The sequence below is a fragment of the Schistocerca piceifrons genome, unplaced genomic scaffold (assembly GCF_021461385.2).
Source record: "Schistocerca piceifrons isolate TAMUIC-IGC-003096 unplaced genomic scaffold, iqSchPice1.1 HiC_scaffold_1574, whole genome shotgun sequence".
Lineage (NCBI taxonomy): Eukaryota > Metazoa > Arthropoda > Insecta > Orthoptera > Acrididae > Schistocerca > Schistocerca piceifrons.
The window spans coordinates 1-15,789 of record NW_025727428.1 but is presented as its reverse complement, the minus strand read 5'-3'; the positions used below and the strand labels follow the sequence as shown (position 1 = coordinate 15,789).

At 53.1% G+C, this 15,789-nt stretch overlaps 52 non-coding genes across 52 annotated transcripts; 21 read left to right on the top strand and 31 right to left on the bottom strand.

Moving 5' to 3' along the window:
• Positions 1-177: 177 nt before the first annotated feature.
• Trnam-cau lies at positions 178-249 on the top strand. Its single transcript has one exon. It is a non-coding gene; the product is annotated as a tRNA-Met (tRNA).
• Positions 250-494: 245 nt separating this feature from the next.
• Trnad-guc lies at positions 495-566 on the bottom strand. The gene has a single exon. It is a non-coding gene; the product is annotated as a tRNA-Asp (tRNA).
• A 107-nt stretch (positions 567-673) lies between these two features.
• Trnad-guc lies at positions 674-745 on the bottom strand. The gene has a single exon. It is a non-coding gene; the product is annotated as a tRNA-Asp (tRNA).
• A 107-nt stretch (positions 746-852) lies between these two features.
• Positions 853-944, bottom strand: Trnai-uau. The gene is given in 2 exon segments: positions 853-888; positions 907-944. It is a non-coding gene; the product is annotated as a tRNA-Ile (tRNA).
• Positions 945-1,322: 378 nt separating this feature from the next.
• Trnar-acg lies at positions 1,323-1,395 on the top strand. The gene has a single exon. It is a non-coding gene; the product is annotated as a tRNA-Arg (tRNA).
• A 287-nt stretch (positions 1,396-1,682) lies between these two features.
• Trnam-cau lies at positions 1,683-1,754 on the top strand. Its single transcript has one exon. It is a non-coding gene; the product is annotated as a tRNA-Met (tRNA).
• Positions 1,755-1,999: 245 nt separating this feature from the next.
• On the bottom strand, positions 2,000-2,071 carry Trnad-guc. Its single transcript has one exon. It is a non-coding gene; the product is annotated as a tRNA-Asp (tRNA).
• A 107-nt stretch (positions 2,072-2,178) lies between these two features.
• Trnad-guc lies at positions 2,179-2,250 on the bottom strand. The gene has a single exon. It is a non-coding gene; the product is annotated as a tRNA-Asp (tRNA).
• A 107-nt stretch (positions 2,251-2,357) lies between these two features.
• On the bottom strand, positions 2,358-2,449 carry Trnai-uau. Its single transcript is given in 2 exon segments — positions 2,358-2,393; positions 2,412-2,449. It is a non-coding gene; the product is annotated as a tRNA-Ile (tRNA).
• A 378-nt stretch (positions 2,450-2,827) lies between these two features.
• On the top strand, positions 2,828-2,900 carry Trnar-acg. The gene has a single exon. It is a non-coding gene; the product is annotated as a tRNA-Arg (tRNA).
• A 287-nt stretch (positions 2,901-3,187) lies between these two features.
• Trnam-cau lies at positions 3,188-3,259 on the top strand. Its single transcript has one exon. It is a non-coding gene; the product is annotated as a tRNA-Met (tRNA).
• Positions 3,260-3,504: 245 nt separating this feature from the next.
• On the bottom strand, positions 3,505-3,576 carry Trnad-guc. Its single transcript has one exon. It is a non-coding gene; the product is annotated as a tRNA-Asp (tRNA).
• A 107-nt stretch (positions 3,577-3,683) lies between these two features.
• Positions 3,684-3,755, bottom strand: Trnad-guc. Its single transcript has one exon. It is a non-coding gene; the product is annotated as a tRNA-Asp (tRNA).
• Positions 3,756-3,862: 107 nt separating this feature from the next.
• On the bottom strand, positions 3,863-3,954 carry Trnai-uau. Its single transcript is given in 2 exon segments — positions 3,863-3,898; positions 3,917-3,954. It is a non-coding gene; the product is annotated as a tRNA-Ile (tRNA).
• A 378-nt stretch (positions 3,955-4,332) lies between these two features.
• Positions 4,333-4,405, top strand: Trnar-acg. The gene has a single exon. It is a non-coding gene; the product is annotated as a tRNA-Arg (tRNA).
• A 287-nt stretch (positions 4,406-4,692) lies between these two features.
• On the top strand, positions 4,693-4,764 carry Trnam-cau. The gene has a single exon. It is a non-coding gene; the product is annotated as a tRNA-Met (tRNA).
• Positions 4,765-5,009: 245 nt separating this feature from the next.
• On the bottom strand, positions 5,010-5,081 carry Trnad-guc. The gene has a single exon. It is a non-coding gene; the product is annotated as a tRNA-Asp (tRNA).
• A 107-nt stretch (positions 5,082-5,188) lies between these two features.
• On the bottom strand, positions 5,189-5,260 carry Trnad-guc. The gene has a single exon. It is a non-coding gene; the product is annotated as a tRNA-Asp (tRNA).
• Positions 5,261-5,367: 107 nt separating this feature from the next.
• Positions 5,368-5,459, bottom strand: Trnai-uau. The gene is given in 2 exon segments: positions 5,368-5,403; positions 5,422-5,459. It is a non-coding gene; the product is annotated as a tRNA-Ile (tRNA).
• Positions 5,460-5,837: 378 nt separating this feature from the next.
• Trnar-acg lies at positions 5,838-5,910 on the top strand. Its single transcript has one exon. It is a non-coding gene; the product is annotated as a tRNA-Arg (tRNA).
• Positions 5,911-6,197: 287 nt separating this feature from the next.
• On the top strand, positions 6,198-6,269 carry Trnam-cau. The gene has a single exon. It is a non-coding gene; the product is annotated as a tRNA-Met (tRNA).
• Positions 6,270-6,514: 245 nt separating this feature from the next.
• Positions 6,515-6,586, bottom strand: Trnad-guc. Its single transcript has one exon. It is a non-coding gene; the product is annotated as a tRNA-Asp (tRNA).
• Positions 6,587-6,693: 107 nt separating this feature from the next.
• On the bottom strand, positions 6,694-6,765 carry Trnad-guc. Its single transcript has one exon. It is a non-coding gene; the product is annotated as a tRNA-Asp (tRNA).
• A 107-nt stretch (positions 6,766-6,872) lies between these two features.
• Trnai-uau lies at positions 6,873-6,964 on the bottom strand. Its single transcript is given in 2 exon segments — positions 6,873-6,908; positions 6,927-6,964. It is a non-coding gene; the product is annotated as a tRNA-Ile (tRNA).
• Positions 6,965-7,342: 378 nt separating this feature from the next.
• Trnar-acg lies at positions 7,343-7,415 on the top strand. Its single transcript has one exon. It is a non-coding gene; the product is annotated as a tRNA-Arg (tRNA).
• A 287-nt stretch (positions 7,416-7,702) lies between these two features.
• Positions 7,703-7,774, top strand: Trnam-cau. Its single transcript has one exon. It is a non-coding gene; the product is annotated as a tRNA-Met (tRNA).
• A 245-nt stretch (positions 7,775-8,019) lies between these two features.
• Trnad-guc lies at positions 8,020-8,091 on the bottom strand. Its single transcript has one exon. It is a non-coding gene; the product is annotated as a tRNA-Asp (tRNA).
• Positions 8,092-8,198: 107 nt separating this feature from the next.
• On the bottom strand, positions 8,199-8,270 carry Trnad-guc. The gene has a single exon. It is a non-coding gene; the product is annotated as a tRNA-Asp (tRNA).
• A 107-nt stretch (positions 8,271-8,377) lies between these two features.
• Positions 8,378-8,469, bottom strand: Trnai-uau. Its single transcript is given in 2 exon segments — positions 8,378-8,413; positions 8,432-8,469. It is a non-coding gene; the product is annotated as a tRNA-Ile (tRNA).
• A 378-nt stretch (positions 8,470-8,847) lies between these two features.
• Positions 8,848-8,920, top strand: Trnar-acg. The gene has a single exon. It is a non-coding gene; the product is annotated as a tRNA-Arg (tRNA).
• Positions 8,921-9,207: 287 nt separating this feature from the next.
• Positions 9,208-9,279, top strand: Trnam-cau. The gene has a single exon. It is a non-coding gene; the product is annotated as a tRNA-Met (tRNA).
• A 245-nt stretch (positions 9,280-9,524) lies between these two features.
• Trnad-guc lies at positions 9,525-9,596 on the bottom strand. Its single transcript has one exon. It is a non-coding gene; the product is annotated as a tRNA-Asp (tRNA).
• A 107-nt stretch (positions 9,597-9,703) lies between these two features.
• On the bottom strand, positions 9,704-9,775 carry Trnad-guc. The gene has a single exon. It is a non-coding gene; the product is annotated as a tRNA-Asp (tRNA).
• A 107-nt stretch (positions 9,776-9,882) lies between these two features.
• On the bottom strand, positions 9,883-9,974 carry Trnai-uau. Its single transcript is given in 2 exon segments — positions 9,883-9,918; positions 9,937-9,974. It is a non-coding gene; the product is annotated as a tRNA-Ile (tRNA).
• Positions 9,975-10,352: 378 nt separating this feature from the next.
• Positions 10,353-10,425, top strand: Trnar-acg. Its single transcript has one exon. It is a non-coding gene; the product is annotated as a tRNA-Arg (tRNA).
• A 287-nt stretch (positions 10,426-10,712) lies between these two features.
• Trnam-cau lies at positions 10,713-10,784 on the top strand. Its single transcript has one exon. It is a non-coding gene; the product is annotated as a tRNA-Met (tRNA).
• Positions 10,785-11,029: 245 nt separating this feature from the next.
• Trnad-guc lies at positions 11,030-11,101 on the bottom strand. Its single transcript has one exon. It is a non-coding gene; the product is annotated as a tRNA-Asp (tRNA).
• Positions 11,102-11,208: 107 nt separating this feature from the next.
• Trnad-guc lies at positions 11,209-11,280 on the bottom strand. Its single transcript has one exon. It is a non-coding gene; the product is annotated as a tRNA-Asp (tRNA).
• Positions 11,281-11,387: 107 nt separating this feature from the next.
• On the bottom strand, positions 11,388-11,479 carry Trnai-uau. The gene is given in 2 exon segments: positions 11,388-11,423; positions 11,442-11,479. It is a non-coding gene; the product is annotated as a tRNA-Ile (tRNA).
• Positions 11,480-11,857: 378 nt separating this feature from the next.
• Trnar-acg lies at positions 11,858-11,930 on the top strand. The gene has a single exon. It is a non-coding gene; the product is annotated as a tRNA-Arg (tRNA).
• Positions 11,931-12,217: 287 nt separating this feature from the next.
• Trnam-cau lies at positions 12,218-12,289 on the top strand. Its single transcript has one exon. It is a non-coding gene; the product is annotated as a tRNA-Met (tRNA).
• A 245-nt stretch (positions 12,290-12,534) lies between these two features.
• Positions 12,535-12,606, bottom strand: Trnad-guc. Its single transcript has one exon. It is a non-coding gene; the product is annotated as a tRNA-Asp (tRNA).
• A 107-nt stretch (positions 12,607-12,713) lies between these two features.
• Trnad-guc lies at positions 12,714-12,785 on the bottom strand. Its single transcript has one exon. It is a non-coding gene; the product is annotated as a tRNA-Asp (tRNA).
• Positions 12,786-12,892: 107 nt separating this feature from the next.
• Trnai-uau lies at positions 12,893-12,984 on the bottom strand. Its single transcript is given in 2 exon segments — positions 12,893-12,928; positions 12,947-12,984. It is a non-coding gene; the product is annotated as a tRNA-Ile (tRNA).
• A 378-nt stretch (positions 12,985-13,362) lies between these two features.
• On the top strand, positions 13,363-13,435 carry Trnar-acg. The gene has a single exon. It is a non-coding gene; the product is annotated as a tRNA-Arg (tRNA).
• A 287-nt stretch (positions 13,436-13,722) lies between these two features.
• Trnam-cau lies at positions 13,723-13,794 on the top strand. Its single transcript has one exon. It is a non-coding gene; the product is annotated as a tRNA-Met (tRNA).
• A 245-nt stretch (positions 13,795-14,039) lies between these two features.
• Trnad-guc lies at positions 14,040-14,111 on the bottom strand. The gene has a single exon. It is a non-coding gene; the product is annotated as a tRNA-Asp (tRNA).
• A 107-nt stretch (positions 14,112-14,218) lies between these two features.
• On the bottom strand, positions 14,219-14,290 carry Trnad-guc. The gene has a single exon. It is a non-coding gene; the product is annotated as a tRNA-Asp (tRNA).
• Positions 14,291-14,397: 107 nt separating this feature from the next.
• Positions 14,398-14,489, bottom strand: Trnai-uau. Its single transcript is given in 2 exon segments — positions 14,398-14,433; positions 14,452-14,489. It is a non-coding gene; the product is annotated as a tRNA-Ile (tRNA).
• A 378-nt stretch (positions 14,490-14,867) lies between these two features.
• On the top strand, positions 14,868-14,940 carry Trnar-acg. Its single transcript has one exon. It is a non-coding gene; the product is annotated as a tRNA-Arg (tRNA).
• A 287-nt stretch (positions 14,941-15,227) lies between these two features.
• Trnam-cau lies at positions 15,228-15,299 on the top strand. The gene has a single exon. It is a non-coding gene; the product is annotated as a tRNA-Met (tRNA).
• A 245-nt stretch (positions 15,300-15,544) lies between these two features.
• Trnad-guc lies at positions 15,545-15,616 on the bottom strand. Its single transcript has one exon. It is a non-coding gene; the product is annotated as a tRNA-Asp (tRNA).
• Between the last annotated feature and the right edge of the window lie 173 nt (positions 15,617-15,789).

Genomic DNA, 15,789 nt, shown 5'->3' with positions numbered 1-15,789 from the left:
TGGTAAATATCGCTGCCTGCAAGCGTCAGCGTAGCGTCAGTCGAGCAAAGTCGAGACAAGTCAAGCTGAGAGCTGTAGGAGATGATACGCAATTAAATACAGGCGTGTGAAAGCGACACAGACAACACTTTCCAAGTGTCCCACGTCACGTGGCGAAGAGCCGGCGCAACCCCAGGCAGCAGAGTGGCGCAGTGGAAGCGTGCTGGGCCCATAACCCAGAGGTCCGTGGATCGAAACCACGCTCTGCTAAAATTATTTCTTTTGCGGACTGTGCCGAGCTCGATTATTACGCCCACAGCGTCGGCTGGGGTGCTTTGATACAGCGTTAACAGCATACCCCGCAGTTCTGAAATGTGAAGAATGCGAGAACCACTTCCTAAGTTGTAGCATTTTTTAAGATTTTGCGCCAACTACACTCCACGATCGCAATGTTAATGCTCTTACGACCCACATACGCGCAACACTCGAACAGGGTTGTGAGATAAAAATCGCATCTCCCCGGCGGGGAATCGAACCCCGGTCTCCCGCGTGACAGGCGGGGATACTAACCACTATACTACCGAGGATGCGCTGTAGACAGGTGCCTGTGTGCGAGAGATATGGTGCTAGTAGCCGCAAACGACCTACACTAAGTTCGGCGAGTGATAGAGCAGCAATTAAAAATCGGATGTGCCTCCCCGGCGGGGAATCGAACCCCGGTCTCCCGCGTGACAGGCGGGGATACTAACCACTATACTACCGAGGAAGACGCAGCTAGCGTCTCGAATGCACAATTATGTTACTCAAATAGCTGATACATCTCAAACCTAGCCTCCTGTTGCTGTCAGAGACAGCTGCTAAGAAATAAAAGTATGCCCCAGGTGAGGCTCGAACTCACAACCCCGGCATTGCTCACGGCTACTGCCTTATAAGTACCGTGCGCTAACCAATTGCGCCACTGGGGCTACAACACAGTGCTTTCAGTTAGCGGTATTCACTTTGCTGCAAACCAGTGGTGGCCACAGAAACATACGATCGCCACCTGATGCCATACTGCGACTTTGGCACCTGACTACCAATGCTTCGTGCTATTCTTGTTTCATATGCTACGCTTACATGCACATCAACCGGCTCTCGTCGTCGAGAAAACGTGGGAAAACGCGCGCCTTGCCTTCTGTTACCTGTCGAACAGCGAGAGCAGATGCGTGGCAACCTCTAAGCTCTGCAGGCGCACTGCGGCCACGCAGCTGCACGAAAGGTACCTTCCTTGGGAGCTTGCTCAGCCATGGAGAACACGTTTCTTAGCGAATTGCACTTGTCTCGTAGAAAGAAATGCTGCCACTGGCCCTGTGGCGCAACGGATAACGCGTCTGACTACGGATCAGAAGATTCCAGGTTCGAATCCTGGCAGGGTCGGCGTTTTGTTAGTTGCCGACGCGTAGCTGGGCAGTGGATTTCGTATGTCGCCGCACCGTGGAGTGCTTTGTTGCTCCTGTGCATCTCGCAGCTGCATGTCGAGTCGATCGTGGTAAATATCGCTGCCTGCAAGCGTCAGCGTAGCGTCAGTCGAGCAAAGTCGAGACAAGTCAAGCTGAGAGCTGTAGGAGATGATACGCAATTAAATACAGGCGTGTGAAAGCGACGCAGACAACACTTTCCAAGTGTCCCACGTCACGTGGCGAAGAGCCGGCGCAACCCCAGGCAGCAGAGTGGCGCAGTGGAAGCGTGCTGGGCCCATAACCCAGAGGTCCGTGGATCGAAACCACGCTCTGCTAAAATTATTTCTTTTGCGGACTGTGCCGAGCTCGATTATTACGCCCACAGCGTCGGCTGGGGTGCTTTGATACAGCGTTAACAGCATACCCCGCAGTTCTGAAATGTGAAGAATGCGAGAACCACTTCCTAAGTTGTAGCATTTTTTAAGATTTTGCGCCAACTACACTCCACGATCGCAATGTTAATGCTCTTACGACCCACATACGCGCAACACTCGAACAGGGTTGTGAGATAAAAATCGCATCTCCCCGGCGGGGAATCGAACCCCGGTCTCCCGCGTGACAGGCGGGGATACTAACCACTATACTACCGAGGATGCGCTGTAGACAGGTGCCTGTGTGCGAGAGATATGGTGCTAGTAGCCGCAAACGACCTACACTAAGTTCGGCGAGTGATAGAGCAGCAATTAAAAATCGGATGTGCCTCCCCGGCGGGGAATCGAACCCCGGTCTCCCGCGTGACAGGCGGGGATACTAACCACTATACTACCGAGGAAGACGCAGCTAGCGTCTCGAATGCACAATTATGTTACTCAAATAGCTGATACATCTCAAACCTAGCCTCCTGTTGCTGTCAGAGACAGCTGCTAAGAAATAAAAGTATGCCCCAGGTGAGGCTCGAACTCACAACCCCGGCATTGCTCACGGCTACTGCATTATAAGTACCGTGCGCTAACCAATTGCGCCACTGGGGCTACAACACAGTGCTTTCAGTTAGCGGTATTCACTTTGCTGCAAACCAGTGGTGGCCACAGAAACATACGATCGCCACCTGATGCCATACTGCGACTTTGGCACCTGACTACCAATGCTTCGTGCTATTCTTGTTTCATATGCTACGCTTACATGCACATCAACCGGCTCTCGTCGTCGAGAAAACGTGGGAAAACGCGCGCCTTGCCTTCTGCTACCTGTCGAACAGCGAGAGCAGATGCGTGGCAACCTCTAAGCTCTGCAGGCGCACTGCGGCCACGCAGCTGCACGAAAGGTACCTTCCTTGGGAGCTTGCTCAGCCATGGAGAACACGTTTCTTAGCGAATTGCACTTGTCTCGTAGAAAGAAATGCTGCCACTGGCCCTGTGGCGCAACGGATAACGCGTCTGACTACGGATCAGAAGATTCCAGGTTCGAATCCTGGCAGGGTCGGCGTTTTGTTAGTTGCCGACGCGTAGCTGGGCAGTGGATTTCGTATGTCGCCGCACCGTGGAGTGCTTTGTTGCTCCTGTGCATCTCGCAGCTGCATGTCGAGTCGATCGTGGTAAATATCGCTGCCTGCAAGCGTCAGCGTAGCGTCAGTCGAGCAAAGTCGAGACAAGTCAAGCTGAGAGCTGTAGGAGATGATACGCAATTAAATACAGGCGTGTGAAAGCGACACAGACAACACTTTCCAAGTGTCCCACGTCACGTGGCGAAGAGCCGGCGCAACCCCAGGCAGCAGAGTGGCGCAGTGGAAGCGTGCTGGGCCCATAACCCAGAGGTCCGTGGATCGAAACCACGCTCTGCTAAAATTATTTCTTTTGCGGACTGTGCCGAGCTCGATTATTACGCCCACAGCGTCGGCTGGGGTGCTTTGATACAGCGTTAACAGCATACCCCGCAGTTCTGAAATGTGAAGAATGCGAGAACCACTTCCTAAGTTGTAGCATTTTTTAAGATTTTGTGCCAACTACACTCCACGATCGCAAAGTTAATGCTCTTACGACCCACATACGCGCAACACTCGAACAGGGTTGTGCGATAAAAATCGCATCTCCCCGGCGGGGAATCGAACCCCGGTCTCCCGCGTGACAGGCGGGGATACTAACCACTATACTACCGAGGATGCGCTGTAGACAGGTGCCTGTGTGCGAGAGATATGGTGCTAGTAGCCGCAAACGACCTACACTAAGTTCGGCGAGTGATAGAGCAGCAATTAAAAATCGGATGTGTCTCCCCGGCGGGGAATCGAACCCCGGTCTCCCGCGTGACAGGCGGGGATACTAACCACTATACTACCGAGGAAGACGCAGCTAGGGTCTCGAATGCACAATTATGTTACTCAAATAGCTGATACATCTCAAACCTAGCCTCCTGTTGCTGTCAGAGACAGCTGCTAAGAAATAAAAGTATGCCCCAGGTGAGGCTCGAACTCACAACCCCGGCATTGCTCACGGCTACTGCCTTATAAGTACCGTGCGCTAACCAATTGCGCCACTGGGGCTACAACACAGTGCTTTCAGTTAGCGGTATTCACTTTGCTGCAAACCAGTGGTGGCCACAGAAACATACGATCGCCACCTGATGCCATACTGCGACTTTGGCACCTGACTACCAATGCTTCGTGCTATTCTTGTTTCATATGCTACGCTTACATGCACATCAACCGGCTCTCGTCGTCGAGAAAACGTGGGAAAACGCGCGCCTTGCCTTCTGCTACCTGTCGAACAGCGAGAGCAGATGCGTGGCAACCTCTAAGCTCTGCAGGCGCACTGCGGCCACGCAGCTGCACGAAAGGTACCTTCCTTGGGAGCTTGCTCAGCCATGGAGAACACGTTTCTTAGCGAATTGCACTTGTCTCGTAGAAAGAAATGCTGCCACTGGCCCTGTGGCGCAACGGATAACGCGTCTGACTACGGATCAGAAGATTCCAGGTTCGAATCCTGGCAGGGTCGGCGTTTTGTTAGTTGCCGACGCGTAGCTGGGCAGTGGATTTCGTATGTCGCCGCACCGTGGAGTGCTTTGTTGCTCCTGTGCATCTCGCAGCTGCATGTCGAGTCGATCGTGGTAAATATCGCTGCCTGCAAGCGTCAGCGTAGCGTCAGTCGAGCAAAGTCGAGACAAGTCAAGCTGAGAGCTGTAGGAGATGATACGCAATTAAATACAGGCGTGTGAAAGCGACGCAGACAACACTTTCCAAGTGTCCCACGTCACGTGGCGAAGAGCCGGCGCAACCCCAGGCAGCAGAGTGGCGCAGTGGAAGCGTGCTGGGCCCATAACCCAGAGGTCCGTGGATCGAAACCACGCTCTGCTAAAATTATTTCTTTTGCGGACTGTGCCGAGCTCGATTATTACGCCCACAGCGTCGGCTGGGGTGCTTTGATACAGCGTTAACAGCATACCCCGCAGTTCTGAAATGTGAAGAATGCGAGAACCACTTCCTAAGTTGTAGCATTTTTTAAGATTTTGCGCCAACTACACTCCACGATCGCAATGTTAATGCTCTTACGACCCACATACGCGCAACACTCGAACAGGGTTGTGAGATAAAAATCGCATCTCCCCGGCGGGGAATCGAACCCCGGTCTCCCGCGTGACAGGCGGGGATACTAACCACTATACTACCGAGGATGCGCTGTAGACAGGTGCCTGTGTGCGAGAGATATGGTGCTAGTAGCCGCAAACGACCTACACTAAGTTCGGCGAGTGATAGAGCAGCAATTAAAAATCGGATGTGCCTCCCCGGCGGGGAATCGAACCCCGGTCTCCCGCGTGACAGGCGGGGATACTAACCACTATACTACCGAGGAAGACGCAGCTAGCGTCTCGAATGCACAATTATGTTACTCAAATAGCTGATACATCTCAAACCTAGCCTCCTGTTGCTGTCAGAGACAGCTGCTAAGAAATAAAAGTATGCCCCAGGTGAGGCTCGAACTCACAACCCCGGCATTGCTCACGGCTACTGCATTATAAGTACCGTGCGCTAACCAATTGCGCCACTGGGGCTACAACACAGTGCTTTCAGTTAGCGGTATTCACTTTGCTGCAAACCAGTGGTGGCCACAGAAACATACGATCGCCACCTGATGCCATACTGCGACTTTGGCACCTGACTACCAATGCTTCGTGCTATTCTTGTTTCATATGCTACGCTTACATGCACATCAACCGGCTCTCGTCGTCGAGAAAACGTGGGAAAACGCGCGCCTTGCCTTCTGCTACCTGTCGAACAGCGAGAGCAGATGCGTGGCAACCTCTAAGCTCTGCAGGCGCACTGCGGCCACGCAGCTGCACGAAAGGTACCTTCCTTGGGAGCTTGCTCAGCCATGGAGAACACGTTTCTTAGCGAATTGCACTTGTCTCGTAGAAAGAAATGCTGCCACTGGCCCTGTGGCGCAACGGATAACGCGTCTGACTACGGATCAGAAGATTCCAGGTTCGAATCCTGGCAGGGTCGGCGTTTTGTTAGTTGCCGACGCGTAGCTGGGCAGTGGATTTCGTATGTCGCCGCACCGTGGAGTGCTTTGTTGCTCCTGTGCATCTCGCAGCTGCATGTCGAGTCGATCGTGGTAAATATCGCTGCCTGCAAGCGTCAGCGTAGCGTCAGTCGAGCAAAGTCGAGACAAGTCAAGCTGAGAGCTGTAGGAGATGATACGCAATTAAATACAGGCGTGTGAAAGCGACACAGACAACACTTTCCAAGTGTCCCACGTCACGTGGCGAAGAGCCGGCGCAACCCCAGGCAGCAGAGTGGCGCAGTGGAAGCGTGCTGGGCCCATAACCCAGAGGTCCGTGGATCGAAACCACGCTCTGCTAAAATTATTTCTTTTGCGGACTGTGCCGAGCTCGATTATTACGCCCACAGCGTCGGCTGGGGTGCTTTGATACAGCGTTAACAGCATACCCCGCAGTTCTGAAATGTGAAGAATGCGAGAACCACTTCCTAAGTTGTAGCATTTTTTAAGATTTTGTGCCAACTACACTCCACGATCGCAAAGTTAATGCTCTTACGACCCACATACGCGCAACACTCGAACAGGGTTGTGCGATAAAAATCGCATCTCCCCGGCGGGGAATCGAACCCCGGTCTCCCGCGTGACAGGCGGGGATACTAACCACTATACTACCGAGGATGCGCTGTAGACAGGTGCCTGTGTGCGAGAGATATGGTGCTAGTAGCCGCAAACGACCTACACTAAGTTCGGCGAGTGATAGAGCAGCAATTAAAAATCGGATGTGCCTCCCCGGCGGGGAATCGAACCCCGGTCTCCCGCGTGACAGGCGGGGATACTAACCACTATACTACCGAGGAAGACGCAGCTAGCGTCTCGAATGCACAATTATGTTACTCAAATAGCTGATACATCTCAAACCTAGCCTCCTGTTGCTGTCAGAGACAGCTGCTAAGAAATAAAAGTATGCCCCAGGTGAGGCTCGAACTCACAACCCCGGCATTGCTCACGGCTACTGCCTTATAAGTACCGTGCGCTAACCAATTGCGCCACTGGGGCTACAACACAGTGCTTTCAGTTAGCGGTATTCACTTTGCTGCAAACCAGTGGTGGCCACAGAAACATACGATCGCCACCTGATGCCATACTGCGACTTTGGCACCTGACTACCAATGCTTCGTGCTATTCTTGTTTCATATGCTACGCTTACATGCACATCAACCGGCTCTCGTCGTCGAGAAAACGTGGGAAAACGCGCGCCTTGCCTTCTGCTACCTGTCGAACAGCGAGAGCAGATGCGTGGCAACCTCTAAGCTCTGCAGGCGCACTGCGGCCACGCAGCTGCACGAAAGGTACCTTCCTTGGGAGCTTGCTCAGCCATGGAGAACACGTTTCTTAGCGAATTGCACTTGTCTCGTAGAAAGAAATGCTGCCACTGGCCCTGTGGCGCAACGGATAACGCGTCTGACTACGGATCAGAAGATTCCAGGTTCGAATCCTGGCAGGGTCGGCGTTTTGTTAGTTGCCGACGCGTAGCTGGGCAGTGGATTTCGTATGTCGCCGCACCGTGGAGTGCTTTGTTGCTCCTGTGCATCTCGCAGCTGCATGTCGAGTCGATCGTGGTAAATATCGCTGCCTGCAAGCGTCAGCGTAGCGTCAGTCGAGCAAAGTCGAGACAAGTCAAGCTGAGAGCTGTAGGAGATGATACGCAATTAAATACAGGCGTGTGAAAGCGACACAGACAACACTTTCCAAGTGTCCCACGTCACGTGGCGAAGAGCCGGCGCAACCCCAGGCAGCAGAGTGGCGCAGTGGAAGCGTGCTGGGCCCATAACCCAGAGGTCCGTGGATCGAAACCACGCTCTGCTAAAATTATTTCTTTTGCGGACTGTGCCGAGCTCGATTATTACGCCCACAGCGTCGGCTGGGGTGCTTTGATACAGCGTTAACAGCATACCCCGCAGTTCTGAAATGTGAAGAATGCGAGAACCACTTCCTAAGTTGTAGCATTTTTTAAGATTTTGTGCCAACTACACTCCACGATCGCAATGTTAATGCTCTTACGACCCACATACGCGCAACACTCGAACAGGGTTGTGAGATAAAAATCGCATCTCCCCGGCGGGGAATCGAACCCCGGTCTCCCGCGTGACAGGCGGGGATACTAACCACTATACTACCGAGGATGCGCTGTAGACAGGTGCCTGTGTGCGAGAGATATGGTGCTAGTAGCCGCAAACGACCTACACTAAGTTCGGCGAGTGATAGAGCAGCAATTAAAAATCGGATGTGCCTCCCCGGCGGGGAATCGAACCCCGGTCTCCCGCGTGACAGGCGGGGATACTAACCACTATACTACCGAGGAAGACGCAGCTAGCGTCTCGAATGCACAATTATGTTACTCAAATAGCTGATACATCTCAAACCTAGCCTCCTGTTGCTGTCAGAGACAGCTGCTAAGAAATAAAAGTATGCCCCAGGTGAGGCTCGAACTCACAACCCCGGCATTGCTCACGGCTACTGCATTATAAGTACCGTGCGCTAACCAATTGCGCCACTGGGGCTACAACACAGTGCTTTCAGTTAGCGGTATTCACTTTGCTGCAAACCAGTGGTGGCCACAGAAACATACGATCGCCACCTGATGCCATACTGCGACTTTGGCACCTGACTACCAATGCTTCGTGCTATTCTTGTTTCATATGCTACGCTTACATGCACATCAACCGGCTCTCGTCGTCGAGAAAACGTGGGAAAACGCGCGCCTTGCCTTCTGCTACCTGTCGAACAGCGAGAGCAGATGCGTGGCAACCTCTAAGCTCTGCAGGCGCACTGCGGCCACGCAGCTGCACGAAAGGTACCTTCCTTGGGAGCTTGCTCAGCCATGGAGAACACGTTTCTTAGCGAATTGCACTTGTCTCGTAGAAAGAAATGCTGCCACTGGCCCTGTGGCGCAACGGATAACGCGTCTGACTACGGATCAGAAGATTCCAGGTTCGAATCCTGGCAGGGTCGGCGTTTTGTTAGTTGCCGACGCGTAGCTGGGCAGTGGATTTCGTATGTCGCCGCACCGTGGAGTGCTTTGTTGCTCCTGTGCATCTCGCAGCTGCATGTCGAGTCGATCGTGGTAAATATCGCTGCCTGCAAGCGTCAGCGTAGCGTCAGTCGAGCAAAGTCGAGACAAGTCAAGCTGAGAGCTGTAGGAGATGATACGCAATTAAATACAGGCGTGTGAAAGCGACACAGACAACACTTTCCAAGTGTCCCACGTCACGTGGCGAAGAGCCGGCGCAACCCCAGGCAGCAGAGTGGCGCAGTGGAAGCGTGCTGGGCCCATAACCCAGAGGTCCGTGGATCGAAACCACGCTCTGCTAAAATTATTTCTTTTGCGGACTGTGCCGAGCTCGATTATTACGCCCACAGCGTCGGCTGGGGTGCTTTGATACAGCGTTAACAGCATACCCCGCAGTTCTGAAATGTGAAGAATGCGAGAACCACTTCCTAAGTTGTAGCATTTTTTAAGATTTTGTGCCAACTACACTCCACGATCGCAAAGTTAATGCTCTTACGACCCACATACGCGCAACACTCGAACAGGGTTGTGCGATAAAAATCGCATCTCCCCGGCGGGGAATCGAACCCCGGTCTCCCGCGTGACAGGCGGGGATACTAACCACTATACTACCGAGGATGCGCTGTAGACAGGTGCCTGTGTGCGAGAGATATGGTGCTAGTAGCCGCAAACGACCTACACTAAGTTCGGCGAGTGATAGAGCAGCAATTAAAAATCGGATGTGCCTCCCCGGCGGGGAATCGAACCCCGGTCTCCCGCGTGACAGGCGGGGATACTAACCACTATACTACCGAGGAAGACGCAGCTAGCGTCTCGAATGCACAATTATGTTACTCAAATAGCTGATACATCTCAAACCTAGCCTCCTGTTGCTGTCAGAGACAGCTGCTAAGAAATAAAAGTATGCCCCAGGTGAGGCTCGAACTCACAACCCCGGCATTGCTCACGGCTACTGCCTTATAAGTACCGTGCGCTAACCAATTGCGCCACTGGGGCTACAACACAGTGCTTTCAGTTAGCGGTATTCACTTTGCTGCAAACCAGTGGTGGCCACAGAAACATACGATCGCCACCTGATGCCATACTGCGACTTTGGCACCTGACTACCAATGCTTCGTGCTATTCTTGTTTCATATGCTACGCTTACATGCACATCAACCGGCTCTCGTCGTCGAGAAAACGTGGGAAAACGCGCGCCTTGCCTTCTGCTACCTGTCGAACAGCGAGAGCAGATGCGTGGCAACCTCTAAGCTCTGCAGGCGCACTGCGGCCACGCAGCTGCACGAAAGGTACCTTCCTTGGGAGCTTGCTCAGCCATGGAGAACACGTTTCTTAGCGAATTGCACTTGTCTCGTAGAAAGAAATGCTGCCACTGGCCCTGTGGCGCAACGGATAACGCGTCTGACTACGGATCAGAAGATTCCAGGTTCGAATCCTGGCAGGGTCGGCGTTTTGTTAGTTGCCGACGCGTAGCTGGGCAGTGGATTTCGTATGTCGCCGCACCGTGGAGTGCTTTGTTGCTCCTGTGCATCTCGCAGCTGCATGTCGAGTCGATCGTGGTAAATATCGCTGCCTGCAAGCGTCAGCGTAGCGTCAGTCGAGCAAAGTCGAGACAAGTCAAGCTGAGAGCTGTAGGAGATGATACGCAATTAAATACAGGCGTGTGAAAGCGACACAGACAACACTTTCCAAGTGTCCCACGTCACGTGGCGAAGAGCCGGCGCAACCCCAGGCAGCAGAGTGGCGCAGTGGAAGCGTGCTGGGCCCATAACCCAGAGGTCCGTGGATCGAAACCACGCTCTGCTAAAATTATTTCTTTTGCGGACTGTGCCGAGCTCGATTATTACGCCCACAGCGTCGGCTGGGGTGCTTTGATACAGCGTTAACAGCATACCCCGCAGTTCTGAAATGTGAAGAATGCGAGAACCACTTCCTAAGTTGTAGCATTTTTTAAGATTTTGTGCCAACTACACTCCACGATCGCAAAGTTAATGCTCTTACGACCCACATACGCGCAACACTCGAACAGGGTTGTGCGATAAAAATCGCATCTCCCCGGCGGGGAATCGAACCCCGGTCTCCCGCGTGACAGGCGGGGATACTAACCACTATACTACCGAGGATGCGCTGTAGACAGGTGCCTGTGTGCGAGAGATATGGTGCTAGTAGCCGCAAACGACCTACACTAAGTTCGGCGAGTGATAGAGCAGCAATTAAAAATCGGATGTGCCTCCCCGGCGGGGAATCGAACCCCGGTCTCCCGCGTGACAGGCGGGGATACTAACCACTATACTACCGAGGAAGACGCAGCTAGCGTCTCGAATGCACAATTATGTTACTCAAATAGCTGATACATCTCAAACCTAGCCTCCTGTTGCTGTCAGAGACAGCTGCTAAGAAATAAAAGTATGCCCCAGGTGAGGCTCGAACTCACAACCCCGGCATTGCTCACGGCTACTGCCTTATAAGTACCGTGCGCTAACCAATTGCGCCACTGGGGCTACAACACAGTGCTTTCAGTTAGCGGTATTCACTTTGCTGCAAACCAGTGGTGGCCACAGAAACATACGATCGCCACCTGATGCCATACTGCGACTTTGGCACCTGACTACCAATGCTTCGTGCTATTCTTGTTTCATATGCTACGCTTACATGCACATCAACCGGCTCTCGTCGTCGAGAAAACGTGGGAAAACGCGCGCCTTGCCTTCTGCTACCTGTCGAACAGCGAGAGCAGATGCGTGGCAACCTCTAAGCTCTGCAGGCGCACTGCGGCCACGCAGCTGCACGAAAGGTACCTTCCTTGGGAGCTTGCTCAGCCATGGAGAACACGTTTCTTAGCGAATTGCACTTGTCTCGTAGAAAGAAATGCTGCCACTGGCCCTGTGGCGCAACGGATAACGCGTCTGACTACGGATCAGAAGATTCCAGGTTCGAATCCTGGCAGGGTCGGCGTTTTGTTAGTTGCCGACGCGTAGCTGGGCAGTGGATTTCGTATGTCGCCGCACCGTGGAGTGCTTTGTTGCTCCTGTGCATCTCGCAGCTGCATGTCGAGTCGATCGTGGTAAATATCGCTGCCTGCAAGCGTCAGCGTAGCGTCAGTCGAGCAAAGTCGAGACAAGTCAAGCTGAGAGCTGTAGGAGATGATACGCAATTAAATACAGGCGTGTGAAAGCGACACAGACAACACTTTCCAAGTGTCCCACGTCACGTGGCGAAGAGCCGGCGCAACCCCAGGCAGCAGAGTGGCGCAGTGGAAGCGTGCTGGGCCCATAACCCAGAGGTCCGTGGATCGAAACCACGCTCTGCTAAAATTATTTCTTTTGCGGACTGTGCCGAGCTCGATTATTACGCCCACAGCGTCGGCTGGGGTGCTTTGATACAGCGTTAACAGCATACCCCGCAGTTCTGAAATGTGAAGAATGCGAGAACCACTTCCTAAGTTGTAGCATTTTTTAAGATTTTGTGCCAACTACACTCCACGATCGCAAAGTTAATGCTCTTACGACCCACATACGCGCAACACTCGAACAGGGTTGTGCGATAAAAATCGCATCTCCCCGGCGGGGAATCGAACCCCGGTCTCCCGCGTGACAGGCGGGGATACTAACCACTATACTACCGAGGATGCGCTGTAGACAGGTGCCTGTGTGCGAGAGATATGGTGCTAGTAGCCGCAAACGACCTACACTAAGTTCGGCGAGTGATAGAGCAGCAATTAAAAATCGGATGTGTCTCCCCGGCGGGGAATCGAACCCCGGTCTCCCGCGTGACAGGCGGGGATACTAACCACTATACTACCGAGGAAGACGCAGCTAGGGTCTCGAATGCACAATTATGTTACTCAAATAGCTGATACATCTCAAACCTAGCCTCCTGTTGCTGTCAGAGACAGCTGCTAAGAAATAAAAGTATGCCCCAGGTGAGGCTCGAACTCACAACCCCGGCATTGCTCACGGCTACTGCCTTATAAGTACCGTGCGCTAACCAATTGCGCCACTGGGGCTACAACACAGTGCTTTCAGTTAGCGGTATTCACTTTGCTGCAAACCAGTGGTGGCCACAGAAACATACGATCGCCACCTGATGCCATACTGCGACTTTGGCACCTGACTACCAATGCTTCGTGCTATTCTTGTTTCATATGCTACGCTTACATGCACATCAACCGGCTCTCGTCGTCGAGAAAACGTGGGAAAACGCGCGCCTTGCCTTCTGCTACCTGTCGAACAGCGAGAGCAGATGCGTGGCAACCTCTAAGCTCTGCAGGCGCACTGCGGCCACGCAGCTGCACGAAAGGTACCTTCCTTGGGAGCTTGCTCAGCCATGGAGAACACGTTTCTTAGCGAATTGCACTTGTCTCGTAGAAAGAAATGCTGCCACTGGCCCTGTGGCGCAACGGATAACGCGTCTGACTACGGATCAGAAGATTCCAGGTTCGAATCCTGGCAGGGTCGGCGTTTTGTTAGTTGCCGACGCGTAGCTGGGCAGTGGATTTCGTATGTCGCCGCACCGTGGAGTGCTTTGTTGCTCCTGTGCATCTCGCAGCTGCATGTCGAGTCGATCGTGGTAAATATCGCTGCCTGCAAGCGTCAGCGTAGCGTCAGTCGAGCAAAGTCGAGACAAGTCAAGCTGAGAGCTGTAGGAGATGATACGCAATTAAATACAGGCGTGTGAAAGCGACGCAGACAACACTTTCCAAGTGTCCCACGTCACGTGGCGAAGAGCCGGCGCAACCCCAGGCAGCAGAGTGGCGCAGTGGAAGCGTGCTGGGCCCATAACCCAGAGGTCCGTGGATCGAAACCACGCTCTGCTAAAATTATTTCTTTTGCGGACTGTGCCGAGCTCGATTATTACGCCCACAGCGTCGGCTGGGGTGCTTTGATACAGCGTTAACAGCATACCCCGCAGTTCTGAAATGTGAAGAATGCGAGAACCACTTCCTAAGTTGTAGCATTTTTTAAGATTTTGCGCCAACTACACTCCACGATCGCAAAGTTAATGCTCTTACGACCCACATACGCGCAACACTCGAACAGGGTTGTGAGATAAAAATCGCATCTCCCCGGCGGGGAATCGAACCCCGGTCTCCCGCGTGACAGGCGGGGATACTAACCACTATACTACCGAGGATGCGCTGTAGACAGGTGCCTGTGTGCGAGAGATATGGTGCTAGTAGCCGCAAACGACCTACACTAAGTTCGGCGAGTGATAGAGCAGCAATTAAAAATCGGATGTGCCTCCCCGGCGGGGAATCGAACCCCGGTCTCCCGCGTGACAGGCGGGGATACTAACCACTATACTACCGAGGAAGACGCAGCTAGCGTCTCGAATGCACAATTATGTTACTCAAATAGCTGATACATCTCAAACCTAGCCTCCTGTTGCTGTCAGAGACAGCTGCTAAGAAATAAAAGTATGCCCCAGGTGAGGCTCGAACTCACAACCCCGGCATTGCTCACGGCTACTGCCTTATAAGTACCGTGCGCTAACCAATTGCGCCACTGGGGCTACAACAGAGTGCTTTCAGTTAGCGGTATTCACTTTGCTGCAAACCAGTGGTGGCCACAGAAACATACGATCGCCACCTGATGCCATACTGCGACTTTGGCACCTGACTACCAATGCTTCGTGCTATTCTTGTTTCATATGCTACGCTTACATGCACATCAACCGGCTCTCGTCGTCGAGAAAACGTGGGAAAACGCGCGCCTTGCCTTCTGCTACCTGTCGAACAGCGAGAGCAGATGCGTGGCAACCTCTAAGCTCTGCAGGCGCACTGCGGCCACGCAGCTGCACGAAAGGTACCTTCCTTGGGAGCTTGCTCAGCCATGGAGAACACGTTTCTTAGCGAATTGCACTTGTCTCGTAGAAAGAAATGCTGCCACTGGCCCTGTGGCGCAACGGATAACGCGTCTGACTACGGATCAGAAGATTCCAGGTTCGAATCCTGGCAGGGTCGGCGTTTTGTTAGTTGCCGACGCGTAGCTGGGCAGTGGATTTCGTATGTCGCCGCACCGTGGAGTGCTTTGTTGCTCCTGTGCATCTCGCAGCTGCATGTCGAGTCGATCGTGGTAAATATCGCTGCCTGCAAGCGTCAGCGTAGCGTCAGTCGAGCAAAGTCGAGACAAGTCAAGCTGAGAGCTGTAGGAGATGATACGCAATTAAATACAGGCGTGTGAAAGCGACACAGACAACACTTTCCAAGTGTCCCACGTCACGTGGCGAAGAGCCGGCGCAACCCCAGGCAGCAGAGTGGCGCAGTGGAAGCGTGCTGGGCCCATAACCCAGAGGTCCGTGGATCGAAACCACGCTCTGCTAAAATTATTTCTTTTGCGGACTGTGCCGAGCTCGATTATTACGCCCACAGCGTCGGCTGGGGTGCTTTGATACAGCGTTAACAGCATACCCCGCAGTTCTGAAATGTGAAGAATGCGAGAACCACTTCCTAAGTTGTAGCATTTTTTAAGATTTTGTGCCAACTACACTCCACGATCGCAAAGTTAATGCTCTTACGACCCACATACGCGCAACACTCGAACAGGGTTGTGCGATAAAAATCGCATCTCCCCGGCGGGGAATCGAACCCCGGTCTCCCGCGTGACAGGCGGGGATACTAACCACTATACTACCGAGGATGCGCTGTAGACAGGTGCCTGTGTGCGAGAGATATGGTGCTAGTAGCCGCAAACGACCTACACTAAGTTCGGCGAGTGATAGAGCAGCAATTAAAAATCGGATGTGCCTCCCCGGCGGGGAATCGAACCCCGGTCTCCCGCGTGACAGGCGGGGATACTAACCACTATACTAC